The sequence below is a fragment of the Echinops telfairi genome, unplaced genomic scaffold, assembly GCF_000313985.2.
Source record: "Echinops telfairi isolate 266 unplaced genomic scaffold, ASM31398v2 ScPeMD7_2;HRSCAF=8, whole genome shotgun sequence".
Classification (NCBI taxonomy): domain Eukaryota; kingdom Metazoa; phylum Chordata; class Mammalia; order Afrosoricida; family Tenrecidae; genus Echinops; species Echinops telfairi.
Genome location: NW_022103898.1, coordinates 76,438,571 through 76,449,515, shown reverse-complemented (window position 1 = coordinate 76,449,515; position 10,945 = coordinate 76,438,571). Strand labels below are relative to the sequence as shown.

The window sequence follows — 10,945 nt, the reverse complement described above, 5'->3', positions numbered from 1 at the left end:
AGACAGTGTTTACTTGTGTTGACTATGCAAAGTCATTCAACTGTGTGGCTCATAACAAAGGTAACATTCAAAGAAAAGGAATTCCGGAACACCTCATTGTACTTGTGTGGAACCTGCACATGGACCAAGAGGCAGTTTGAACAGAGCGGAAATCTACATGGTTTAACATCAGGAAAAGTGTGAGTCAAGGTTGTATGCTTTCACCATATGTAATCATTCAGTCTGTGTACTGAACAAATGAACTGAAAAGCTCTATCAAGAACTTGGCATCAGGATTTGAGGAGGTCTTATTAGCAACTTGCAGTATGCACATGACACAACCTTGCTTACTGAAAACAAGGAGGACTTGAAGTACTTGCTGATGAAAATCAAAGACTGCAGCCTTCAGAATGGATTGCAATTCACTAGAAAGATAAACAAAATCCTCCTAATTAGGCAAATCGGCATGATAAGTTGGGCAAAGATCAAAGTTGTCAAGTATTTCATTTTCCTTGGATTCACAACTAATATCGTGGAAACGGTAAGGAATCAAATGACCTATTGTGTTGGGGGAAATCTGCGGCATAAGATCGCTTACAGCGTTAAGGAGCGAAGATGGCACCTTGTGGACTAAAGTGCAGTAGAGACTAAGGTGTAGGCCCAAGCCATGGTGCTTTTGATCACCTCGGAAGCATACGAAAGATGGACAATGAATAAGGAAGACAGAAGAGCGATGGATGGAAGTGAATTCTGGTGCTGGTGAAGCACGGTGAAAGAATGCTGCACTGCCAGAAGAACAAACCAGTCTGGGGAGAAACACAGTCAGAAGGCTCCGCAGATGTGAGCATGGCAAGAGTTTGTCTCACATGCTTTGGGCATATGATCAGGAGCAACATTGCAGTCCCTGGGAAAGTACATCATGCTTAACAGAGGGTCAGCCAAAAAAGGGGAAACCCTTGAGGAGATAGATTGGCACACTGGTTGCACAACAGGCTCAAATGTAATAATTGTGACAGGCACAGGACCGGACAAGGTTTTATTCTAGTGCACGGAAGATCGCTGTGAATCAGAACTGCCTCCGTAGCACCTAACAGTAACAAGTGCAACCAGTGGGTGGCTGCAGGCCAGCTGTCTCATTAGAGTGTCTTTGGGGAAAAAGGTGCAAACAAAAGAGTGAGTTCTGAGTGCGGGGCCAATTAAATCCGCGACACAGCAATCATATCAGCAGGTTATGGAGACTGGGTTTTTTGTTGTTTGTTCATTTTTAGCATTCCAAATGGGTGATCTTGATAGATTTGCTCAAAGCACATAGGCTGATGGGATGTGGGGCCTTGTTTTAAAGAAATTTTAAGAAAATTGAAAATTTATTAGGGAGGAAAAAATGAAAGGTCAGGAAATTGAGCTGAGGAATTGTCTTTCCTTCATCACAATCCAGCTGTTCATCAAGAGTTTCCAGCGCTGCCCTAAGTTTTCATGGGGAAAACTTACCCCATCCAGCCTACAGCCTTAATCTTGCCCCTTCAGATATCTGTTTGTCACCAAAACAAAAAGAACATTTAAAAGGAACATAATTTGAGTCCCTTAAGAAGGTCAAACTGTTATTTTGATGTGATGTAAATAAAAAGGCCCAGAAAGGGCTAGAGATATAGATAGAAACTCCACCTTCAGAAGAATTTAGACCTAGCTGGAGTATAGGCCAAGAAACAATAGTTTCTATAATTTTCTAGCAATGCTGCTTTTTTTTTTTAACTCCCTCCCCCCTATAGTTTCATAATAAAAAGCAATGATTTGTACCAGAATAAAGTACTGGGGGAATATAGGGTGATACAATGTCCATAAGGAGGTAGCCTATTTTCCCTGGAACCATCGAGAAGTGGCCAGAGCCCAGTGCCACCTAGAGAGTACCTGACAAACAACTTTCTGCTTAGCTCACAGATGGCAGTTCCAGGATAGATGGGCAGCTTTTGATGTTAAAATCTGTTATATTAGCCCAGAAGGCAGAATGATAATAACTGAAGATATCTATAGGTTAGTTCGATAAACTGAACTACACACTGTCTTTGTAGCTGTGGTAAAAGAATTATGCAATAGCTGGTAGTAGCTCAAACGTTTAGATTTTTATGAATTCATGAACAATGATAAGTGGAGTGGCCTGGCTATATCATCAGGATATTCCCCCTACTTTACAAGTGCCCCAGCCCAGCACCTCCAGAGCTGCCTTGGGAAATATCTCCCAGCCATTCTGCCTTCAGTAATGGGTCAAGGGTGGTGGAGAGAAGGCAGAGGATATGACTCAAAGTTTGAGAAGTATTCCCATGGGCAGAGGCTCTTCCAGTTCTGCAGGAGAAAGATGAGGCCCAGTGGTTGGCTGGCCCTGGAAATGGCTTAGTGCTGCCCTTACCCCGGACTGCTCCTGACCAGCACCTCTAAGATCATTCTACTGAGGGTTGGCCAAGTACTGTTCCCTAGGCCCAAGCATCCAACATGAGAAAATTCAGTCTACATATTGATAGGGGAGGTAGGAGTTTCATCTATAAGATTCTTCCTCTGAGGGCTGGGCAGACTCCTACTCTCGTGTAACAGGCCTCTCGACTAGGATGGGACGTGAAGAGGACAGGAATGCAGGCCCCTTCGCCATTCTCTCTCCATGTGCACAGGTATCATCAGAGTAGGAGTGCCTACACCTCCCCCAGGCCATTTTTACTCTGTGGATGGTACAGACAGGCCACCCACCTTGCAGGTCATGAGGAGATGGACAGGATGCACAGAAGATGAGAACTGAGCTTCCCCCCTTCTCACACACTCCCCCAAATGGAATTTATCAGGGGGCAGGAAGACCCAGGAGGCTCAGATAGTCAGTGGCGACCCAAAACAACAGAGCACCAATAAGTGCTATTGAGTCCCTTTTCAAACTGGAAATCTTGGTTCTTTATGCGAATATCGTCAAGTTCTGAAGATGAGCAGGAACCCATGTTAAATGGAAGCACCCTCCCTCAAAGAAAAAGCACCCTATTGTTCTTTGACCCATCCCCCCCTCACCCAGCACGCCAATCTAGCCCACCAAGCCCGCCAGTCCTGTCCTCACAAGGCCTTAGCAGGCTTTGGGCTGAGCAAAGACATTATGGTGTCCACCAGGGCAGTGGGCATGTAGCTCATGGGAAGGTAGATGAGCTTGGCATCCCAGCCAGCTGAGTACCGGGTGCGGGGATGGCAGGAGGTCAGCGCATGTTCCATGCAGTCTGTCACTAAGGACAGATTAGATGAGCACTTTGTATTCATCTTCTGAATAGTTTTCAAGTCTGTCCGGAATAAAAAGAGACATAGATTATACTCTCACCTGCCACTTCTCCAACCCTGGGACTAGCTTTGGGAGAAAAGTTCTTAAGAATCCCAGTGGCCCCCAAACCGTATCTCTCACTTTATGCCAACCAGATTGTACTAGGCCAGCCCTCCCTTGGAACAGTGGTCGCACAATACCTGCCTGGGTCTCAGCCTGAGAATACATAGACAGCCAACAATCATCGAAGTCGGTGAAAACCAGCTCTCTCAGTTTGGGAGAAATGCCTGGGTTTCTCCCCTCTCTGGCTCCAGTCAAAATACTGAGGGGGTTCACAGAAGGAAATTGAAGGCAGAAGGGAAGAACTCCCTGTACTTCTAGAACAATCCCAAACTCATGGGTCCTTTCTGTGGGTTACCTATTGGCCATAGAGGACAATGGGGATAGAGCTGAAGATCTCCACTCTGTTGAGAAGGCAGAGTTGAAGGACAGAACGTTTGATTGAGTAAATGAGGGGCCCGGCCTTCTAGACAGGAGTTTGCTTCTCGCTACTCTGTTGACAGTCCACTCACAGGACTCCAGGAGCTTCTCTCCATAGGCCTCCTTGACCTCTTGACTGGACTGGTTCCACATCTCCAGCATCTTTCTTGAAAAGATATTATTGGAAGCCATGCCAGTCAAGAATGCACCAGGCTCGATCACGGCCACTTTCACTCCGAAGGGAGAGAGATCTCTCCTGCAAGGCAGAAAGACATGGGGCAGAGGATCTCAGAGGTTTAGGGAGTATAAAATAAAGACAATAGAATCCCAAATTTTGGCAAAATAAGCTGGGGAGCTGGGAAGGGTAGCAGCCAGTGCAAAAATAAGAAGGACCATGCCATTACCTCTGTCTGGTAAAAAAGAATATAAATATTCTTTCAAAATAATTTCACATTATGAGTTCATCAGCTCTCAAGCCGACCTGTCCTGGAGCAAGTTGACTAAAATGTTGTCACCTTTTATTTTCCCCTTAGTGCAAATATCACTAAGCCTTGTGGATTTTACCTCTTGCATTTTCTTTATCCCCTTCCTGCCTTAACCTGCCCGAGTCAAGCCCAGGTTGTCTGTCAGCAGAACTCTTTCACCAGTACTCCAATGGGTGTCTCTCTGCCGTCAGACCTACTCAACACGGCCAATGGAGGTCCCCGGAGGGTGACATCACCAAGTAGCTCTCCTGTTCTACTTCTTTCCATGGGCATCCAGGGCCAAGAGCACATAGTGCCAATGGCACTAAAGGGCCCAAAGAATCTCCCCAGCCCAGCTTGGCCCACCTTCCCAGTTACCTGCCAGGTACTTCCTCCTGGAGCACAGGCAGCATGTTCACCTTCAACCTAGCTTCTGCTGGGCTGAGGATATCTAGATAGCCAGAGCTGGAAGCCCTTCTTTGTCCAGGACAAGGCTTCTCTTCGTCCTTCACCCCTTGGCTTAGACTCCCACGCCAGGATACTTACCTCAACCACAGGCTATAAGGCTATTTTGGTCCCAAGCATTACAGAGAAGACAATGCAATGTTTTACAATATACTGTCCTGTAATCAGCTTGAGAGCCTATAAAGCGCACCGTTAATAACTGATTAATCAGGACACAAAGTATCTGAGTTCCAATGCTGCTTCAGACAATCCCCAGTCGTGAACTCTACTTGCAGGCAGGGGCATGTTTCACTAAACATTATAGGACTGGGCCCCTACTTACACTCTGGATGTTGAAAGGTGGTTCCCAGTAAATGCTCATTCAATTCAGAGAGGGAGGAATACAACCATGCAAGAAGGAGATCACCAAGAGGGATCTACAGCTGTGATTCAATGAACCTGCAGAACAGGTTCCCACAGAAGAACAGAAGCAAGAGAGCCAGTTCCATACCTTAGGGAATCAGAGAAGGCCTCGACGCCATACTTGGAGATGGAGTAGCCTCCACCCATAAAGCTCAGTCTGCCCATGATACTGGCAACGTTGACCAGGCGGCCCCTTGCCTTCCTCACTAGGGCTAGCAGGCTCAGGGTCATCTCGATCAGTCCCAGAAGATTCACATCCAGTATCTTCATAAAGTCCTCTTTGGTCAACCACTCATTGGGTGCCGAGGGAACCGAGACACCCGCATTATTCACCAGTCCCCAGAGACCTGGTAACGGGGGTGGGGTGGGGTGGGGGATTAGAGAAGAGACAGTGTGAGGGTATACCCAATATGGATACAGTTGGAGTCCAAATTCACATTTAAAAAATCATTTTATTTGTGGGCTTTTACAGCTCTTATAACATTCCATACATCAATTGTATCAAGCATATTGGTATATACGTTGCTATCATTTCCAAAACATTTTCTACTTGAGCCATGGGTATAAGCTCCTCTTTTCCCCTCCCTATCCCACTCTCTGGCCCTCATGAATCCTTGATCAATGACATATTGTTATTATTTCTTACCTTACACTGTCCATTGTCTCCCACTACCCACATTTCAGTTATTCATCCCTTTGGGGGGGCTATATATCCAAACTTTGTATTGGTTCCTCCTTTCTCCCTCTTCCCGACCACCCCTCTGCCCTCATGATTATCACTACTCCCATTACGGTTCCTGAGGGGTTCTTTGTCCTGAATTCTATTTGTTAAGAGCTATGATCTGTACCAATGTATGTTTTCCTTCTAGCCAGATTTGTAAGATAGAATGGGGTCATGATAGTAGGGAGGTGGGGGTGGGTGGGGAGCATTCAGGAACTAGAGGAATGATGTGTGTTTCATAGGTGCTATACTGCACCTTGGTTGAATCATCCCCTTCCTTGTAACCCTTCTGTGGAGGGAATATCTGATTGTCCACAGATGGACTTCGCAACTCCACTCCAACCCACCTCATTTGCATCACAAATTCACATTTTTTTTTGAGTGCAGAGGTCTAACTAGATGTTGGATAAGAGGAATAGGACAGAACAAATAGCCACACAACACATGCTGGGTATGGAGGGTCTGCAGATCCTACAATCTGCTGAAGGGTAGTAACTAACTATGTCTCCCTCTTCCTTTCATTCTTCATGGTTCAGCCCATGCCTGATAGATAGTGGGTAATCGCCTCTATTTAATGAACGTAACAACTACTATTAAAGAAATAGAGTGTGTCCACTAGTCTAAAAACACAGATAATCGTGTTTGGATTTTCTACACATACAAGAGGGCACACACAAAAAACAAAGCAGGAAAAGCTCTGCTGGGTGGAGCTTTCATAGTACGAGTTTCACCCCTGCTAGGCGAGCACCTCTTTCGCCGAGTTAGTGCACACAGTGGCTTCACCTGAGAAGGTTCTCTGGTCACAGTGAATTTTTTCATAAAAGCAGTTTTCCTTGAACCTTACTTTATGTGATAGGTTTATTTTTTTGTGATAGATTTAAGAGAACAGCATACAGCTGTGAACTTTTGTTACCTGCTCAGGAAAAAAATGCCACAGAAACTGTTGTGTGATGTTGAACAGGATTTACAAGGACAGCACTATGGAAAAACTCAAGTGGATGAGTGGTTTTCTCATTTCAAAAAAGGGGAAATGTCCATTGATGACAAACATCATTCTGGATGCCTGTCAACTCCCCAAATGGACAAAAATGTTGACTCATAGTGCATATGGAGTTCATTCCATTAGGTTAATCAACCTTTCTCTTTAGAGGTTCTAAAAAGATAGCCTAACAGTGTGCCACAAAAAAGGCTTGATTTGTGGAAGATAGTGGACTGGTTTTGCCACCATGACAATGCATCTGCTCACGCAGCCATCTTAGTGCACCAGTTTTGAGCAAAAAAAAAAAAAAAGAGCATGCCTCTCTTACCCCCTGCACCTTACTCATGTGACCTTGCTCCATGTGACTTCTTTTTGTTCCCACTAATGAAAAGAGACATGAAAGGACAGTGATTTGATGACATAGAAGAGGGGGGGAGGGGGGGGAGCTGCTGTCAGCCATCCAAACGGAGGAGTTTGGAAAATGTTTCCAAGCATGGAATCACAGATTCCATGTAACAGAGAGTACTTTAAAGGTGATAAGGTTGTTTTGTAAAAAAATGTAAATTCATAGCTTTAAACAAAATTCCAGTTTGGAGGGGTGGCCCCTCATATGCCCACCTACATTTTTGTATTGTTTTGGACACCTTATTTACGAGTGCCCAAGACAAACAAGGAAGCAAGACTGAGGAAGAGAGAGAAAAAGAAGAGGGGGGAAAGAAGAAACACCTGTGGGATCAATTGAAGGGTGGAGAGATAAATGGATCTGTCAGTCTCAACTTTCTAGTTCTCCAGTCTCTTGCTTTCTCAAGGTCGGACTAGGGTGCAGCTGCCTTAGCCAGTCCCCTGCTTCAGTTTGCAAGGCTGACTTCCTGCAAGACATCCCTGAGGAGAAGCCACATGGACCTACCCCGATGCAGCCCTGGGTGCTGGAGCAGCAGTGGTGGAGACCTGCCAGAGCTGAGATGCTTACAAGTTCACTGATTCAGGTTTCCTCCTGCAGTCGGCGTCATTGTGTGTGCTTTGTGAGATTGAGGAGGACTTTGTAGGTCGGTGTCAGACCTATGGACTAATTTCGGACTTAGGGGCTTGGGCAGCACTGGACTGGGATGCTTTCTTAATGTACATTTACATTTTATATAAAACTCTCTCGTGTGTGTGTGTGTGTGTGTGTGTGTGTGTGTGTGTGTGTTTCTGTGGATTTGTTTTCCTAGACTAACACATTATGGTACTAGGAGTACCAGAAATCAATATCCTAGTAGAGCTTGGCTGGAAAAAAACAGACCTGAAATCCCAAGGTGGGGGGACTTTGCATAACAGTCCTCTATTTGACATCAGAAGACCAGCCTTGAAACCTCTTGCTTCAATACTGAGCAACACCCACTGGGAAAGCAAAGTTCACCCTCTGTGCTGGAAAGTTTAAAGACAGGGTTACCGTATATACTCGAGTATAAGCCAAGGCCCCCAATTTTACCGCAAAAACTGCATTAAAAATGTGCTGGAAAAACTCGGCCTATGCACAAGTATATACGGTACTTCACAGCCCAGTGTCAGGAGTGTACCCCAGAAAAATGTCACCATCTCTCCCTTCCTAGATGAGCACCATCACCACAACTCCCTCGGTCCCCAGGCAACCAGCTTTCAGGAAACCTCTAGGGAAAATTCAGGGGGAACTAAGAGCTAACAACCAAGTGAGTGCAGTGCGGCAAGAGCAGGTTTAAGCGGATGTAGGGCACGAGGCAGGGATGGCTACGCACTTTCGAAGTATTGGTCCAGAAACATGAGTCTTCACCCTGCTCAGACACATGGTCTACCTTTAAAAGAAATGCAAATTCTCTGGCCCAGATACATTCTTTCTTTCTTTATATTAATTTGTCATTTTACTGGGAGCTCTTGCAGACGTCATAACATTCCATAATTCAAATAATTCAAGCATAATTGTGTAATTGCTACTACAATCATTTCAAAACATTTTCTTTCTTCAGCTCCTCTTTATCCCCTCCTTCTACCTCATTTCCCCCCAGGAACCCTTGTTATTATTATTACATTATTATTATTGTTATATATTATTATCTTCTATTATTATTATATGTATATATATTTTCCTCCTACAATTCTGTTATTTGCTTCCCTTGAGTGGAATTCTATTGCTATCAGCTCCCTCTTTTCCCTTCTCCTGCCCCCATCTTCCCATATCCTCAGGTTAATATTACTCCTGTTGCTGTTTCTGTAAGGTCATCCATCCTGGCATTCCTGCATCGAACAATCTTACTTATATGCCTGAATGTACGTAGGTCTGACAGCATTGATGAGGTAAAACATAAGCCTTAATAGTAAGGGGAGGAAATATTAAAGAACCAGAGGATGCTTATGAGTTTCATCAGTGCTATGTCACAGCCTGACTTCCTCATCCTCCCCCCTCCCCCCCACCTGCGGCTCCTCTGCGAGGGCCTGTCCAATTGTCTTGCAGGTGGGTTTGGGGTCTCCACTTTGTCCACACTCCTTCACATCCATTTGATTGCTTATTTTTGAACTTCTGATACCTAGTACTGTTGATGCCTCATGATCATCCAGGGTGGTGTGCTTCTTCCATGTGGGTATTGTTGCTTCCCTGCTAGATAGCCACTTGTTTGACTACAAACCTTTAAGACCCCAAACTGTGTATTTTTTAATAGCAGGAACCATCAGCTTTCTTCACCACATATGCTAAAGTACCCATTTTGTCTTCAGCGATTGTGCCGGGAAGGTATCATACAGTGCCACATAACTAGAACAAACCATTCTTGTACTTAGGTGAGCTTTTAGTAGAGGCCCAAAGTCCAACCAGATACATTATTTCTAAAGATTCGATCAAAATGCATGTTCATAAAGATTAAAAATGTATCTCAAAAGAGATGTATGGCAATAAATTTAGGAAATCATTTCACTATCAAAAATAAGATGATATTTAAATAAGTAATGGCATAACCAAATATTACAGTCAAGAAAACTCTACAGAGCAGTTTTACTCTGTAACAACATCATGACTAACAATCCACTTGCTGACAACTAGCATAAGGGTAGAGTAAAAAGTTCTTGTTGTTTTTGTGTGTGCTGTAGAGTAGACTGGGACTCATAGAAGTAGGATATTCCAAACCAGTAGGCATTATATTTCTGAAGAAATTTTCATTGTGGTGTAAATGTGTCCATCATTTTGTAAGTGAAAAATATACAAGCTATGTAGAAAAATATAATTCTTTATTTGGCACAGTATTAACAGGTGTTTTGATTCAGTATTGAATTTGTGGGTCTGGTTTGTAAATCTTGATTTTTTTCCCCGTGTTTCCCACGACAATCAGATGTTTATAATCAGATGCTAGAACTTATGGTCTTTTCTTGATTTTAGCGAAATGACTTTTAGGGATTCTTGCTGGTTCCGTGTTTAAGCAGATCGGCACTAAGTGAAAGGTTGGTGGTTCAAATCCACTAGCCACTCTTCAGGAGAAAGATGTATCCATCTATTTCTGTAAGATTTCTATCCTTGAAAACCCTAAGGGGCAGTTCTACCAATTCCTTCAGGCCTCACTGCCAAGAGTCGGAAACAACCTGTCAGCCAGGAGTTTGGTGTTCTGAAGTCAGTATCTTCAGATGAAAATGGGGTTCATCTTCATCTCACCACAGGTAACTGTGGGGCACCAGGAAGATGGGGTGAAGTACTAAATGTGGCCCCAGCATGGCTCCTCAAACCCCACTCAATCCTCCAGTTTTTCAGACTTCAACCTGAAAGTCAGCTTTGATCTTTAACTCGGGGCCTCAGACTGAAATAAACCAAGAACCTTCGCTTCATTCAGGGGAAGGAGAGAGGATAGATGTGAATTCCGAAAGACCAAATTCTCATCAGCACAAACTCACTAAAACTACCGAGCTCCAGGATTGAGATGGGAGAGAGAGTGGGAAAGAGAAGGGGTTCGGGCTGGCAGGGTGGCGATCTAGATGAACAAGTACGGATTCACCCTGAAGCACAGGAATTCAGCCATAGGCATCTCTCCAGGCAGCAGAAGAAAGGTCTCCCAGTCACACACTACAAGAATCAAAGAGACACAAACAACAGGAATCTGGAAGGTACCTCTGTCCCCCACACGGTCCTTCACCCACTGAGCGGCTGCTGCGATGCTCTCTGTCTGGGTGACGTCCAGGATCAC

At 44.6% G+C, this 10,945-nt stretch overlaps 1 protein-coding gene and 2 pseudogenes across 1 annotated transcript in view; all 3 read right to left on the bottom strand.

The window, feature by feature from the left end:
* LOC101658765 overlaps positions 1 to 1,472 on the bottom strand; it is a 24,113-nt pseudogene extending 22,641 nt beyond the window's left edge.
* Positions 1 to 10,945, bottom strand: part of LOC101657590 (retinol dehydrogenase 16-like) — a 93,174-nt gene that overhangs the window by 79,686 nt on the left and 2,543 nt on the right. The gene's annotated exons all lie outside the window — the stretch shown is intronic.
* Positions 492 to 10,945, bottom strand: part of LOC101657285 — an 18,156-nt pseudogene continuing 7,702 nt past the window's right edge.